The sequence below is a fragment of the Athene cunicularia genome (assembly GCF_003259725.1).
Source record: "Athene cunicularia isolate RWA chromosome 5 unlocalized genomic scaffold, athCun1 chr5_part1, whole genome shotgun sequence".
NCBI classification, from domain to species: Eukaryota; Metazoa; Chordata; class Aves; order Strigiformes; family Strigidae; genus Athene; species Athene cunicularia.
Genome location: NW_020799101.1, coordinates 4,623,611 through 4,639,757, shown reverse-complemented (window position 1 = coordinate 4,639,757; position 16,147 = coordinate 4,623,611). Strand labels below are relative to the sequence as shown.

General features: G+C 44.4%; 1 protein-coding gene across 1 annotated transcript in view; it reads right to left on the bottom strand.

Annotated features, from left to right (window-relative positions):
• The window catches only part of KTN1 (kinectin 1), a 63,840-nt gene extending 54,943 nt beyond the window's left edge, over positions 1–8,897 (bottom strand). The window contains exon 1 of the mRNA XM_026848935.1: positions 8,751–8,897. The gene's annotated coding sequence lies outside the window, so the exon portion shown is untranslated. The remainder of the gene's footprint in view (positions 1–8,750) is intronic.
• Positions 8,898–16,147: the final 7,250 nt, after the last annotated feature.

Below are 16,147 nucleotides of genomic sequence, written 5' to 3'. Positions count from 1 at the left end.
CTTTTCCCCTTTCCCTGCTCTCCTTGCAAGCAGAGACCAGATCTGACATTTGTTCTTCAATCACCACTCACTTCTGTTCACAGGGAACTGGGAAATGATACTTCTCAAAATATAAAGGAAAAAATGTCCAATGCATTTTTTCGCAAAGGACCAAAGAGCAGCAAAATCTAAACTGAAGGTTGAACACAGATACTGATTTTCTCAGCTTGTGGTTTCGCTCGCATCCCAAATGGGCAGCGATAGCAGCCAAGGTCACTCACTCACACAGCAGCTCCAAACAGCCAGAAGATCCCCCATTACATCGCTACTATCCATCTTGTGCGTTACATCAGAAGGCACAGTTCAACAACAAAAAAGGCTGCACAAATAGACATAAGAATACACCGGCACGAACAACTCCGCTGATGTTAAGGCAAGGCAAGATATCAGTACGGCCACTCAGGGAGGCACTGCCTCTGCAAGCTGGGCAGCAAAGTCTCACTTCTCCAAAGCTGCCAGATACGAGCCAAACCCAGTCAGCAAGGCAGTCCTATCTTTTAGCTGTGTTCTAGAAAAGAACTAAGTTTACATGTCTAATAGTCTCAACATACCAACTTGATTAAAAACAACCTTCCCTGTTCTCACCACTGCACTGCCCAGCTGCACTCACAGGTTTGCTCAAGGTATAACAATACTTTTCAATACACCCAACATTGATTAACTCCTTAGTCCTGGCTTTGCAGGGCAATGCTAGAATTTGGGGTTTTGCCAAGGCCATATTAATGCAGGATTACATACTAAAAATAAGAGACCAAGCTAGCAGATTAATGGTCAAAGCTGAGTTTAGATTATCAGTCTGAGCAGCAGTTCCACATGTCATGTAGTTTTCAAGTATCTAAGGGGTCTCCTGCAACACAAACCCGTCCAGCAGCAAGAGCCAGATACGGATTTAAGCCAGGACTCTTGAGTCAGCCAGGCAGAAGCATTAAACACGCACAACCTCACCTGAAATCTGTTCGTGCCCAGCACCTGGATGGGAGAGACGAATCATGCCACGTCTGTTTTGTTATTACAATTAGCTGTCTGGAAAGTTAACAGAGGTTTGTACAAGCCAAGTTGATGTGACAGTCCATAGCAGCTCGGGTTTACCACACACAAAAGCCATTTACACAAGTTTAAAGCCACTATGCACCTCAACAAAGGCCTTTTGACATCTGCTGTGGTCTATTGTATAAATATATATTCACAGTATAATCTTCACCTCGGATCCATAGAAAACCTAAGAGCACAGCTACCATCCCCTGAAGCTGGGAGCAGATACGATATCTCCGATGCTGAGCATTGCACAGCCTGGTTGGATTTGCCATGGCTCTTCCAGCTAGTACAGCACCCTTTCCTAGGACACAGGGTTTTTTCATTACCAGCACAACTGTTTGCACATCTTTCAGCTGGAGTCACAAAGTTGCCTGTCATCCATCTCATCCCCTGCTCCATCTGCTGACATCAACACATGCAGCATCATTCCCAAAATTGGCTCTGCCAAAACAAGGCCAGGCAAAGGGACTCAGCTCTGGGGGTATCAGGCCATCTTACTCCAACACAGCTTAATCCTTTTCTGACAGAGGAATAAGTTGCACTAGCATAAGTGTATTTATTCTGAGACTTCTGCACCTACCCCTGCAGTGCTCTAGTTCTTTAACTCAATTAAAACAAGATATACAGCACCCACAGCAATTACACAGTTGACTCCCCTCTGGTCACAAATGAGACAGAGCCTCAAATTCCAAGTAAAAAAAATTGAGGATCATCTCTTGAGAAATTCGGGGCTGCTACAGCCCTTTCAACTCTTTATGTCAAACTGAGTCTCTGCAAGCATGGAAGGATAGAGGAAAGCAGGTACGAGCAGTAGCTTCCCAGGACTCAAATTCCTCTCATACTTTCACAGCAATCTGCAAAGAAAAAACAGCTGGAATGAAACCTTTTCCCTTTCTCAGTATATAGGGTAAATATACCTATCTAAATATAAGTTCCTGTATTATGTATTCTTGTTTATATTTTAAAAAATATATGTAAAATAAGGAGACAAACAAAATAAAAGGTCTTCAGTCCAGCACTTTTTTTTTGCCTTGGCAGATTGCTGTGAAAGTATGAATGGCATCCGAGTACTGGGAGGCTAATGCTCATTAAAAAAAAAAAAAAAGAAAAACAACAGGTTTTTATATACAAGAGCTGCAAATAGTTAGGGAAAAAACTCAAGTGTATTATCTGCCTATGCATCCCAGAAAAGGTAATTACTTCCCTTGCGAGCCTCCCAGAGCCCCACCACCACCGCTTTTTCTCAAGGCTGCCTGGCAGGAGAAGCACCGCTACCCATGCCTCACCTCCCAGGGCAGGCACAAGCTGTCCTCTGCTTCGAATTCAGGGCAAAGCAGATGTCCTTAGAGCCAGAACGACAGGAATACCATGACAGATTGCTAACGAGGATGGCATTTTGTTTAGGGGACGTATTTCTGAAGTTTGCACATACCTACGAAGAGGTTTGTCTTAATTTCTTGCTCGATTCTCTTGAATTTCTATTCAACTTTGCCCTTAACCATAATGGTGAGACAACATTTTAGCCTACTTACTTGGATTTCTCCAGACACGCAAGGAAGTTTTAAACCTACTGCTTGTTTTGTGGGTCTCCAGATCACTCAGTGCCAAAGCTTCTCTCCAAATTTCTCACCAAAGCAGCACCAACGGAGAAACAAAAAATACCCAGCCTTGAAGGGCTAGCAAGTCACTCAGTGCAGTGTTTAAGCAGATCTGTATTACTGAATTTATTAACCTTTGTACCTCCGCACCCCAATGGTGCATAGACTGCCAAAACCATCCTACAGCTGAGCCACATACAGCCTAACAGGGTCATGCTGGTATTTTCACAAAGTTTCCCTTACACTGAACCAGGTCTCACAGGAACTCAAAGAAGGGGGAGCATGTGTGCACAGAGGTGATGGCACAGGAGGAAGAAACAAAACCTCAAAATAAATGAGAGGCTTTTGAAATTTTCCTATAGCAATGTATGACTGAAGTTTCCTGCAAGAACATATTAAAATTCATGGTAGGAGTATTAACCTTGTTCATATTAAAATTCCCTTCCCCTACAAAAATAAATTAGGCAGCAAAGATACTCTTAGTACAAAAACACCATAAAAGTGACTTTATCAAGACTTATTTTTAAATGTGTATTTCACAGATGAGAACAGAAGTCTGCCAATAAAGACAGGTATTAATCCAGGAGAATCTATTTAGCTTCAGACTTCTTAACCATACAAGATTTTACTGAAGTATTCGACCGCAGTCCTTTACCCTGTTGCGAAAGGAACAAAGGAAGAGGAAATGACTAATCAGAGCAGCAGCACATTAATATATTTCGGTATGTGGAAAGGGAAAATCGTAGCGGGTATTTTTAACATTCCCAACAGGAGAAGGCACTGCCATACATATGCCAGGAGCCATGGAGGCTCCTGGGAGGGGAAGAAAAAACCAAACAAATAAAAAAGTGAAGTTGTGTCCTGAAGAGGAGTTCTGTATTTTCCATTTCGCAGCATGAGGTCTGCTGGAAGCATAACACACCATGGTGGGAGCGTGGTTTGTGAGCCGGCTGACGATGTCTTTGCCTAAAGACATGCCTGGAAAGGAGGTACAGCTGGGGCAAACAGCAATGCCTCACTGATAAGGGGTGCGCTTTGCCTTGAACTGCAGGAGAAACCCAGCCTGGAGAGGTTCTCTGGAGGGAAAAGGTGAGAGTTTCTTGGAGCGCTGCCATTGGCAGGCACTCCGGCAAGTCCCATTGCCACCCACCTGTGCTGAGCAAGGGATGCCCTCACCCACAGGCTGAGAGAGAGGGAAAGTTCCTCCCTGCCCCAGGTGGCATCCAGCAAGTCACAGCTCACCCACATGCCACAGAGCGCAGCCCCATCCCGCACCTTCAGGAGCTTAATTCCCCCTAACTGCTCAAAGCCTGCACATGCAAAGGAGCCAGGCTGCCAGCAACACACTGCACCTTCAAGTCTTTCCTCACAACTACTTTGTCACCGCACCTACGCAAGCCAAGCCACTGACATCCCACTATAACTGGATTTAATAGCTGGGTTTTAATCCCACTCTCCCCCCACCAGCTGCCTCCATGGGAAGCTCTTTGGGGCAGCCACAGTAACAGATTTGCTCAAAGAAACAGGGCAGAAGCCTGAAGGACTACTGTGATAACGCCAAAATTAGAGCTTTCAAACCCCTTCCTAAAAGAGATCAAAACCAATCAATCTAGCAACAGCTACGGTCATTTGTGCAGTGGGATGGCACAGCACAAAGGCACTGCTCGCTCAGTAAGAGAAGAGCTGGACCGCTGCCTGTCTGTCCGGCTGCAATTGTTCCTGCACTTCGTAATTAAGGGCTACAATTCACCCTTTTTCTAATGCCAAACCCCAAAAGACTCGTCGTAACAAAACCATTTTAAATACTAAATGGAAAGCTACCACTGGACCAACCATAATCATTCAGATCACTCTAGCTCCAACACCACTGAATGCAAAATATAGAGACAACTAATATTTAACGTTCTTGCAGAGGGATTTGTAATCAGCCACCCCGCACACAGCTCGAAGCCTGAAGCTTAAAGCAGGTCTTTACCCTGGTATTGCAAAATGACAACCCCGGTCATTCCACCAACAAGATTTTCCCATTATTTCTGTTCAGTGTGCTGTTTGACAGAACTATACAAAGAGATTGGACCACTGACAAAAAAAAAAAAAAAAAAAAAAAAAAGTGCTTCGTTAACCTCTCAGTGACTCAACGATCCTATTGTTCAACAGCAATGGACAAAAGGAGAAGCCACAGCAGATGGATGCTCTGTTTGAATTCCTAGAGGAAAATGAGATTGACCTGAGTTTGAAACAGGCTGCAAGTTAAAGGAAAGTTTTTAATTCATAGAGGGAAATCAAAACTCTTGAGTGATTGTGAATCATATCAGAGCTAGATGCTTTCATGTCATTTCTTGTAACTACCTGAAGATATTATATACTGCACACATTATGTCTAAGGAGTTGAGTGATTCCAGTTTTCTCTAAAGGGAAAGAAAGTGTGATTGCTGCATCAAAATTACTGTAAATGTGGCACAGACCTAGCTAAATGAGAGCATCAGAAAGCAGCATTTGAAAGAAGATCACCCTCCCCCATTACCAGGCTAAATTTTGATAATTCTTCAGCTGGGAAGGGAGATGAAATCAACAGGGAAGACTTTTCTCCCTGTCCATGGTATACAGTACACTGAAAAAAATTTAAAAAAGTGGAAAAAAGTATCCATCAGATAAACAATCAAAGCTCAGAGTGGTAATAAATTTTCAAAGATGCCAGTAGTTTAAAATGCAGGGGTATGCCATTGGTTCTCAACCCTGAGATTTTAAAAGGGCAACTTCAGTTTAGGCTAGACAATAGGAGGATTGCAGATGCAACATATAGAAGGCAAAGTTCCTGTAAGTTGACAGGGGCATCATAAATAGAGTCGTCATCATGCACAGCACAACTACCAAACTAGGACTTCGGATACATGAGTACTATGAGCCTCTCCAGACTGGAATTGCCTCCTCTTCAGCCTACACAGCTGGGTAAGCACTGCATCAGCATGCCTATTTTTGTTTTTAATACTGTATACCACAGGCATGGTTCAGAAAGACACAAAAACATCGGAAAATCCAAACAGTTAGGCTTGAGCAGGCATTACTTGCTCCCCCCGCTTCCCCCGTACACGTAAAGCTCCACTGCTCCGAACTACACTCAAGAAAACCCCAAGGTATCAGCTTCCTCCAGCTCACACCTTGCAGGGTGGGGTTCAAGACAGAGGACAATGCTGGCGTAGGAACAAACGGGTACTAACAGGCCATGAATGCATTCTGACTTCAAGTTAGGAAAATGGCTCTCAAGCGTTGATCCAAGGAGGTGCTCAGTGCTGCAATGGTGACTCTGCAGCCTCCATACAGAGCATGGCTGCCATTATTTTATTTTGCCTGGCCATACAGCAGCAGCCACCTCCTCCTCACCACTCCTGCCACTTAGCTACAGAGCTGAACCAGAGCCCGAGGGCTGCAGGGAACACATTTTAACTGATACAAGAAGCATCTATCACTCTTTTGCTAATAGCAATCAATGAGTTTTAATCCATAGTCCCATTAGGAACGATACCTGCAAAAAGAAGGTTGGATTTTATTACAACGATGTGTTAAATTTCAAATCATTTGCCAGATTAAAACATTGTTCATGCTGTATTTATAAAACCCTTGAACAGAGGGAATGTGCAGAGGCACATTCAGGACTGCATTCAGACCACAGAAGCTTCTGATGATGATGAGCTTCCTACAACACTGGTATTTTGACTTTCAGCTCCAGCACAAATTAGCACCAGCTGAAGGCTGAACAGACTCCCATCACCAAGACTTCCACAGCAGATTTGAGTTACTTTGACGGCTCCATAACAAAGCTGTCCATCAACATTTATCCTAAAGTATATTATCACACAGGCATAAAGATAACACTCTGTATCCAAGCCGTATATCTTAGGCTGTAGAACATGGTGCTGTTGCTAGTCTTAGAAATAAAGTTTCAGAACGGTTTAGGAACAAAGAAGCTTTAGAAGCAATCCCTACAGCCCTGGCACCGTACAAGTCACCCCAGTGTATTTTGAAGTATAAATTGCGTAACGAGCTGGAACCTTTAACTCAATTTAAAAGCACAACATGAAGTTTAAGAAGTTACTGCCAAACTGTGGTTGTTTCCCTACTGAGAAGGTGAACTGTTAAGGTTCCCCCTCCACTCTCCTTCGAGACACTGCACGTAGCCCATTTACTGAGGGCAGCACTAAGAGCTCACCTCATCATCCATCCAAAACACCTCCTGCACTATGACAGCGACCTCACTGGCTATAGCTCCACCAACATACCAACTACCCTTTCAACTTCTACACTGAGGCTATGTGCTCCTAAACGGTAGCACCACACATTCCTCTCCATAAGGTTTCTTTTCACCTTGTTAACCTCTCTGTGCTTCATTTAGCAGTCTGCTGAAGGTACTCATACATAAACATACAAAGCTAGTGTGATCTCAGTGCATGGACCCCTCAGGATCTGGGCAGGCAGCTTAAGAAGGTCACATGCACTCAGGAACCAGCGCAGTATTTTGGCAGAGTCCAAGGCAGTATTCACATCTTTTCTTAAACACCCACAGCAGGACATTATGCTCAGCATTAGGGAGAAGGCTCCAGCTCCTCCACAGACTTGCTTATCACACTTGATTTACAGCTGGGCCATGCAGTGAAGGAGCTTTCTTTTACCACCTTCCTCATGTAGCTGTTGATGCCCCAGGTGGGTGATGCTGAGGTTTGCTGATGTTTCTCTTAGCAACAGCAGCCCAGCAGACCCTTCAGCACTCCTTAGCCATACTGGTCCCAGTTCCACAATCCAGTCCACTGCATAACCCCAGATACAGCATAACAGTGGGAGTTGAACAACCCCACACAAGAACCAGCCGAAAGATGTGTTCAAAGTGCACCTCTGTGGGTTTCCTGTTTTTTTCCACTTGCATCCATAAGGAATAAAGCTTGTAAGAGTTTCCTAAAGGGACTTCAAATATGCATTTCACTGTTTTCAGAATTTTGAGTTCAAGTCAATAATCCAACAACCCAGAGTTCTCCCCCAGAAACGGCCTCATCACACATGCACGCACACCCGCCCCAACGCATTCAGCTTTACTGATCAGCACAGTGCTGATCTGAACTCAAGGAACATGCCAGGTTGTTAAAAAGGCCTAAAAATGCTCAGCAACAGAAATGCAGAGTAATTGAGGTCACTTCTCTCATGCTTCTCTGGGTTCTCACTCCCCTCGCTTTGCTGTCCTGCAATCTGCTCCTCCTTTGGCATGCGAGGATTAAACACAAACGCTTCACTGCAACCACACAGATCTAAACTTACTTGCCTCCAACTTTGGTTACATCTCAAGCTATTACTCCAGTAGCCTGTAATAGGGAGCAGAGATTAAGAAATCTACTTAGAAACAGGTACACCAGACCTGAAGCCAAGGAATTCTTCTTCTGGCACACAAACAGCACGGAAAAAAGGTAGAAACTGGGAGATCGAGGGCGGAGGGCTGAAAAGGCAGGCTCGGAATGGAAATATCTGACCAAGAATTTTCACAAGCCTTTAAAACTTCTGAAACCTAACCCCTTCACTAGCACTTTTCACATGCCTCAGACTGCAGACCATGTTACGCAAGTTGTTAATTGTGCCTCTGCAACCCTCCCTCCCACAGCGCTCCGCACCTCACCGAATCCTTGTGTTGAAGTACACCAAGGCAGAGAAGTGTACCTGTTCCTCCCACAACTAGCCTGGTGCACGGCCACCTGTGCAGAGAAAGCCTAACTTTGTTGTGCATCTTGAACTAGGCTGTAAGTCATTAAAAGCCACTAAAAAAAAAAAAAAAAAAAAAAAAAAAAACCTGTTTTTACATACACACACACACATATTAAGCTGTAAAGAGGTTTACTAAATTTAGCATGCAACCCAATCCTAGCGGTAGTGTAGCACAGGCTGTAGATATGGAAGTGACCTTAGGTGAAGGTAAGAAGGGAGAACTATCAGTATCCCTGCTGAGCTGCTGTGGGAAAGCTCTGGGAACCCAATAAAATCCTAACCCAGCCTCCATAAATCCTCCCTGTAGCTTGGTGGTTTCCAAGGTTTTGAGATGCTACCTCTGTCTCTCTTCTGGACAATGCTTCTCATTGTCCATGCTGGGATGGGTTTGGAGAGGACATCTTCTCAGCAAACATTAGCACAAATTCCTCCTTGGTCAGAGTTTAAACGTGGAGAAGTGAAGCTTCAATGGACCTCCACCACCGCTGCTGTAAATACAAAACAAGGCAGCGTAACGAGAAAAAGCAGCACAGTTCTTTATCAGTCCATCACAGCTGAAGCTACACATGCTGCCAACAGGTATTTACACAAGCAAAGGTCAGAAGGTGTGACATGGGATACAGCATTCACCCGTAAACTCCATTTTCTGCCAGCTTCCCAGCACCACACCCCACTGCAGATGCTGCCTGGTCCAAGAGGACAGGCTCAGTCTCCCCAGAGAACAGCCAGTTAAAGGAGGCAGAAAAGTTCCCACCTAGCCCCAGGGGAAAGGGCCCTTCCCAGCTCAGCACCACTAAACTCGGATCGCTTCCCAGATTTGAAAATGCCCTGTGAAAGATCCGTTGGGTATGATCTGCTGTAGCCACAGCGCTGCTCTCAGGTATACCTGGAGCTGAAATGGAGAAGGGCAGAAGAGATGCTGCAACTGGTTTCACATACTTGTCTTTAGGTCCATGAACAGCACAGCATTACGGAAAAGGTAATGCCTACATGAAAGTCAAGCTGGTATGCCCTCACTCAACATGGTGGAGAAAGGAGCATTAATCTCTTGGTGGAGAAAGGAGCATTAATCACCATGGCAGCCTTTCACAGAATCATCTCGGTTGGAAAAGCCCTTGAAGCTCCTCCAGTCCAACCATGACCCTCACCCTGACCGTTCCCAACTCCCCCAGATCCCTCAGCGCTGGCTCAGCCCGACTCTTCAACCCCTCCAGGGATCCCGGGGACTCCCCCCTGCCCTGGGCAGCCCATTCCAACGCCCAACAGCCCCTTCTGCACAGAAATCCTTCCTCAGAGCCAGCCTGACCCTGCCCTGGGCAGCTTGAGGCCATTCCCTCGGGGCCTGGCGCTGGGGCCTTGGCTCCAGAGACTCATCCCCCCTCTCTGCCCCCTCCTGGCAGGGAGTTGCAGAGGGCCAGGAGGTCTCCCCTCAGCCTCCTCTTCTCCAGACTGAACCCCCCCAGTTCCCCCAGCCGCTCCCCAGCAGACCTGTGCTCCAGACCCTGCCCCAGCTCCGTTGCCCTTCTCTGGCCACGCTCGAGTCATTCAATGGCCTTTTTGGGGTGAGGGGCCCAAAACTGAACCCAGGAATCAAGGTGCGGCCTCACCAGTGCTGAGTACAGGGCTCAGATCCCTTCCCTGTCCCTGCTGGCCACGCTATTTCTGATTCAAACCAGTATGGGAGGCAGGAAGAAAAACTGCTTTCTGGGACCAGACCTGGCCTCCCATCCACACCACAGCAGAGACTCTGAAAGGAAGACATGCACAGAAAGCCTCAGACCCTGCAGGAGAGTGATTTCCCCACTACCTGCCAGCACAGCAAAGACGGGGCAGAGTGCCCTGGGGGCCAGGTCACAAATGGGACCATCAGCAGCTGGTCTGATTGTGACACTTTGGCATTTTCAACCACAGGTGCTTGGCCTCAGCTTTCCCTTCTGTTAAATGGGAGGGTAAGTACCCTTCATCCTACCTGTGCACCAGGTAGGTGGACAATACCTGTGTGAGAACCTGGCTGCAGGGCAGAGGGCAGGCATTCAGCAGAGAGACATTCATGTGAGCTGAATGCAAGACACCAGCTTTAAACACTCCTGTCACCCCACACTCCCACCAGAGGCTCAAGAACCATTCACTTCCTCCAATAAATTGGACTTTTTTCTTTGTACTCATCAAGTACGGACCTTGCAACTTAAAACCCCACAGCAAATAGGCTGAGGAAAAAAAAAAAAAAAAAGTAGTCGTAGCCAGTGGTCAGATTAAACCAGTAACTATAAAGTTATCAGCTGACTGATATTATAGGCTCTCTTATTAGTCAGTCACAATCCGGTCCAATCCTGGCATGCTCCCCAAAAAGCTGCACCTTGTGCAATAGCTTAGTCATCATCTTCCTTGACAGCTACGCACTTGCAAATAGATTACGAGTCCACTCACATTTTCCCATGAAAATTTTCCCCTCTGTCCTACTACAAGCAGGACAGGAGCAGAGTGCTGCTGAGCTGAGGAACAGGCAGCTTGCCCCCTCACAAGAGAGGGGACAGCACTTTTTATCTCCTGGACTCAACAACTTCCTTCCTGTGAGGTTGCAGGCAGACAAAAGACACCTTTTTCACATCACAAACAGGAATGAGATGTACTAAAATTTGTCACATCCCCGAAATAAAATACCCTCTTCAGTCCATACGGAAGAGCATAAAGCAGAATTAAACCAGCATTTCTATGACAAGAAACCCTTGCAGGGTGGGATTTGGAAGTAAAGGAATAAGGAGCCCAAAATAATTCAGGTTCAATTTATATTGCTCTGGCCAGTGACACAGCTAAACCAAAGATAACAACACCGGACAACACTAGACCAAGGTACTTCACCTCCACAAGATGAGAGCTGGATTGTTTTTAGAAGTGCCATGAATCACGGGCATAAATATACCAAGCTTTAAAAGCCTTCGACACCCACGTAATTCTGAACTCAAGCTTCATTTTCCCTGGGTCATTCAACACATGCTCCACAAGCTGGACGTGAGACAGGCAGGCTGAGAAGGTTTGCTATTCAATAATATGTGCAATCCAAAAATGAGAACCTGTGTTTTGCTGGACATCAACACAACTCTTCTGAGACGGAAAAAGCGCTCCCTGATGTTTAATCAGTCATTCAACTACAACTTGAAGGAAACCAGGAGTTTTGCTCTATTTCCTCAACTTTACAGCATAAAAGGGCTTAAAGATGTTTCCTGCAGCAGGGGAGTGGTTAGTGATGTACCAGCTGCTCTCCAGCAGAACAGTGATTTGCAGGATTGCCTGGCTGCGAGCAGATCCAGACAGGGCAGCACAGGCAGCAGGATCAGCCAGGAGGGAGGGTGCTCAATGCAAAAGAGCAAAAACCTGCAAGGAGTGCTGCTTTCCATACTTTACTACCACTGAAAACCCTGCACACCTGACAGCAACAGCAGCAGGAGGGAGCTGTAAATGCTAGCGGAGGACAAGGCTATTTATAATAAGGCTTATTAGTACAAGAAAATTAGTAGCTTGGCCACATTACTAATTTACAGACGCTTTCTCTGAGTTATATCGCAGCCTCAGTGATCTACAAACAAAGATGAGGTTTCATCTGAGAAAGAAAAAAATGCTGTTCTTCTAAATAAGTCTTCTTGGGAAGAAAAGGGGAAGGAAAATCATCTACTTCTCTTCAGTAACAGGAATTTAGAGCTGTGAATTTTGATAAGCAGGGCAGCCACAAAGCACTAACAAAAAAAAAAAAAAAAAAAAAAAAAAAAAAAAAAGAGAACACTGCAGAAAACAAGGAGAGCAACATAAAAGTCATTATTTTACTTCTGATTAACCCACAAACCTTACAGTTGCTATTTCTCTGCTCTCCCTCCCATCCCCCACACATTGCACAGCAAAATTCAAGGCTTGAAGCTCCCAGACTACTTCTTTGCATCATACAGTTGCAAGAAGACGACATAATATTCTTTATTTGTGAGAGTCAGAGAAGCTTTCCAGAGTTTTCACGTGCATACATGCAAGAGAAACCGTTTCTTTTTCCCTGTTTTCCACAGTATCCAAGAGAATTACTTTTTTTAAAAGTATCACCTTTAGTTAAATGGGAAGCATTAAAAAGGATCATGAGATTTGCATTCTTTAGCACCTCAGATTATTACAGTTTCCACAATCATGACTTCCCCTTCCAACTCCCCACCAAGCTCCAATTATAGAATGCTCATATTTGAGTGGATTTTGGCATTTCTCATACCAAGACACTGGAGCATCCAGGCTGACAAGATGGCAAGGCAGCAGAATTTATGCATTCCCAGCAGATCTCCATTTAATTTCACTGTACAGATACTGCACTGAGCCTGCACTCTGCTCAGTACCTATATTTAGGGACTGAGCTGACCTGACAGTGCCCCCATAAGCTCATTTGTTAAGATTCACTTATTCATTCCAATATAATCTAATTAGACTGCAGCACTCCTGCACACAGTCATGGCAGTGACCAAGAGAGGACAAGTTCAAACACAGGAAACCTGGCCCAGATGCTACTTCAGTTCTCACGTGGCGGGGGGAAAGCAAACCCTGGCAGAGGAATGGCAGGAATTGCGGATGCCTGCATACTGTCTCCCTGCTCGGAGCAGCAGCTGGATCCATTCTGCTTCTTCCCCCCCCCGCCAGCTAAAGGCCAATTCTTCAACTGGAAGAAGCAGCAGAGTCCAGATCAACGTACAGTGCTTATCGATGCGAGGGCTGCTGCTCCCGCTCGGAACTCACTGGAAATAACAGCCACCACTAAAAGCCATTGGGGCCAAAAAAAGCAGGAATATGAGTCTTTTGGGCAGTGCCCAGACCAGCAGGCACAGATGTGTTCCCAAACTAGAGACCACAAGCATCAGGCTGGAAAAAGTGCCAACAAGCCCACACTGTAAGAAATTACTTTAAAGGCTCCGTTACGACAAGAAATAGGAAGTTTTCAAAGCTCAGAAGCACCCTCTCTCCTGCAACCAGCTGTAGTTCAGGCATGCGAACAGGAAGAAGCTATTACATTTCTAAAAACATAAATAAATACTTTTTTTTTTTTTTAAAAAGGCATCGTATGTTTTATTTGCTTGGACATCTTGTATAACAGTGAGAGGAGAAACAGATTCCTGAGAGTCATAAGCTGGTAATTCTCCAATCTATCATCTCTATAGTTTATGCACAGTCATTAACAAGAAGTGATTTGTCTGGGACAAATTTAGCCCAGCAACTCCCTGTCTCGTTAGCCTAAAACAATCGCCTTAGGAATGTCAAAAAGTTTGAGAGCTTAGTGCAGCAAGTAGGCCCCCCAAAAATATTCATTTTTTTAAAAATAGTCCAATCCTGCTGCTTTACCAGCACAGAACAGGAAGCTTAAGAGCTAAACACAGATGAGTAAAATTCCCTTTATATTAAAAAGGTTTTGATGGGTAAAAGGCAAGAGGTTTTCAGTGACAAGGAAATCCTGAGAATACTGATAAGAGAACAACAGGAGAAGACTTAAAGACTTTGACTTGTTTAACCTATCAAAACAAGTGGTCAAGAGGGGATTCGATTGCTCCCTCTAATTACATCAGGGAGGGAAAACAACCGCTTAAACCAAATGGCAATGCTAGAAGAAAAACAAATTATACCAACAGGACATAAACACCGTTAGGATGGAAATTCAGAGAGGAGCCTCTCCAACAGCTCTTCCGCGGAGAAGGGGGCAAAGACTAAACCGATCAAGTTTCACCCTAAAAGCAGTTATGTTACGGAAGGCATCCACAGCATGGATGGGTGCTATAAACGGGGAAACTAAACTTGATCAGGGGCTCTCTTCCGCTCTCAGTTTCTTACCAGCCTGCTTGCTGCCATGGCTTTTGGAGCAGATAACGGGAATGAAGAATTACCCTCCTGTCTTCTGCTTCTTCCCCACCCCTCCAGGACATCACGGGGGGCATTCATGCTATTTACTCAAGCACATAACTGGGGTACGATCAGGGAACTAAACTTGGGAGCTGAAGCTCTTGCAAAGTCAATGGCAAGAGGTGGGTGTCTTGGCAGCAGCGGGGGAAGGGATTAGGAGCAAGCAAGTTTGATGCTTAAAATAAAACACATGTCCTCTCCCCCCATGTCCTTATGCTTAAGGGTCTCAGCCAAAAACTTATTTAATCTATACCCATAACCTCTGAAACTCACAGAGAACTTTCGTTTCTGAGAGATTTTGTTAACCCTGGGTTTAAAGTACCGACAGTCAAGCAATGATTAGACACTTTTGAGCTGTAACCATCTAATCTCCAAAAGTAAGCACAGGTGATGCAAAGAGAGCTGTTACCGAGTAACCCTACAGTTTTCTACAGGCTTGAGCAAGTCTTTCCCGTTCCTTCAAGGGGTTTCAGAAACAAAGTAGTTAGCAGGCCAAGTTATCCGTAATAAGGGTTTTATGACAGTGGGGGATAGAGGATCAAATTAAAAACTAATTGTTTTCTTTATATCCCACTGCTGCTACTTCCGAGAACAGAAAGCATCTTCCTGACACTGGCTAGATAAGGGAGAGTCGAAAAAAAATCTGACAAAAACAGTATTTGGTAATAACACTAACAGAGAATTAGCGTTTCTATCCAAACCCCAACCTTTCCCTGCTGCAGTTACACACAAAAGTTATTTTAATCACAGTATGCAGAAAGCAGCATCAGCATATGAGGCAAGAGAAAAAATATGTGGTAAAGCAAGTTGCATAGCCTGTTCGCAGAAAGAAATTACAGTGCAGTTACAGGCAAGAGGTCCACGAGGCAGAGAAATGCTTCCAGCCCAAACCAAACAGAAGGAGGTTAGCAATTCACCAAGAGAACAGGGAAGAAAAATATTTGATAGAAGGTGGAACATGGGAACTGAATCCCCTTTTAACTTTTGCAGCAATCAACTCAGACTCTCCAGCGAGGGATTTTTGCCTTGTCATATGTAAAGAGATGTTAAATAGAACTTGTCAGTTAAGTCTGCTAAAGACCATGTGTGCTGTTGGACAGAGGCAGCAGAGGAAACACCAAAGAAAAAAAAAAAAAAAAATTGTTTTATTTCAGTCAAATAGAATTCTCCTGTAACTTCAAAGCAGTAAATCCAAAGCAGAATTTTGTTCATCTACATATTGCATTTTAGTCTTGAAAAGGACAACCAGAAGTACTATTTTTTTATTAAAGTAGTAATTTGTTTAGATATTTGATAACAATGACATAGCTGTGCCAGTGGAAGATTTTGTTTATAAATCCTTAAATGTAACTTCATTCTTTAGCTACAGTACTTCTTGTATTTGTACAGTAAAAACAATTGACAAACAGCTACATGATTTTTCCTGCATCTTTGCTTTGCAGCTTTTGTATTATAACTGCATTGATGTGGAAAATTTCTAAACAGGAAATATTTAATTTCTCTTGCATAATTTGCTGAAATGAAGTAAGCCTTTGTGTACCATGTTATGAAAGGAATATATATTGCAAATTGCTGGCAGTCAGTGAGATTGAAGACTGACAGATATTTTGGCCCAGTGACTGCAACTTTATTAGAATTCTTGTAACTTTGAAACAGGAGAAGGTCTTAAGGGAATATAACTTCACAGCAATAAGAGAGGGATCAGGAGGAGGAGGAGGTGGTGAGCAGGTGGGGAAATTCAAACTAAAATGTGTATTACCCTTCATGAACAAGTTTCTAATTTATGTCATCTAAAAAATTTCATTAATCTCTCAGGTATAAAA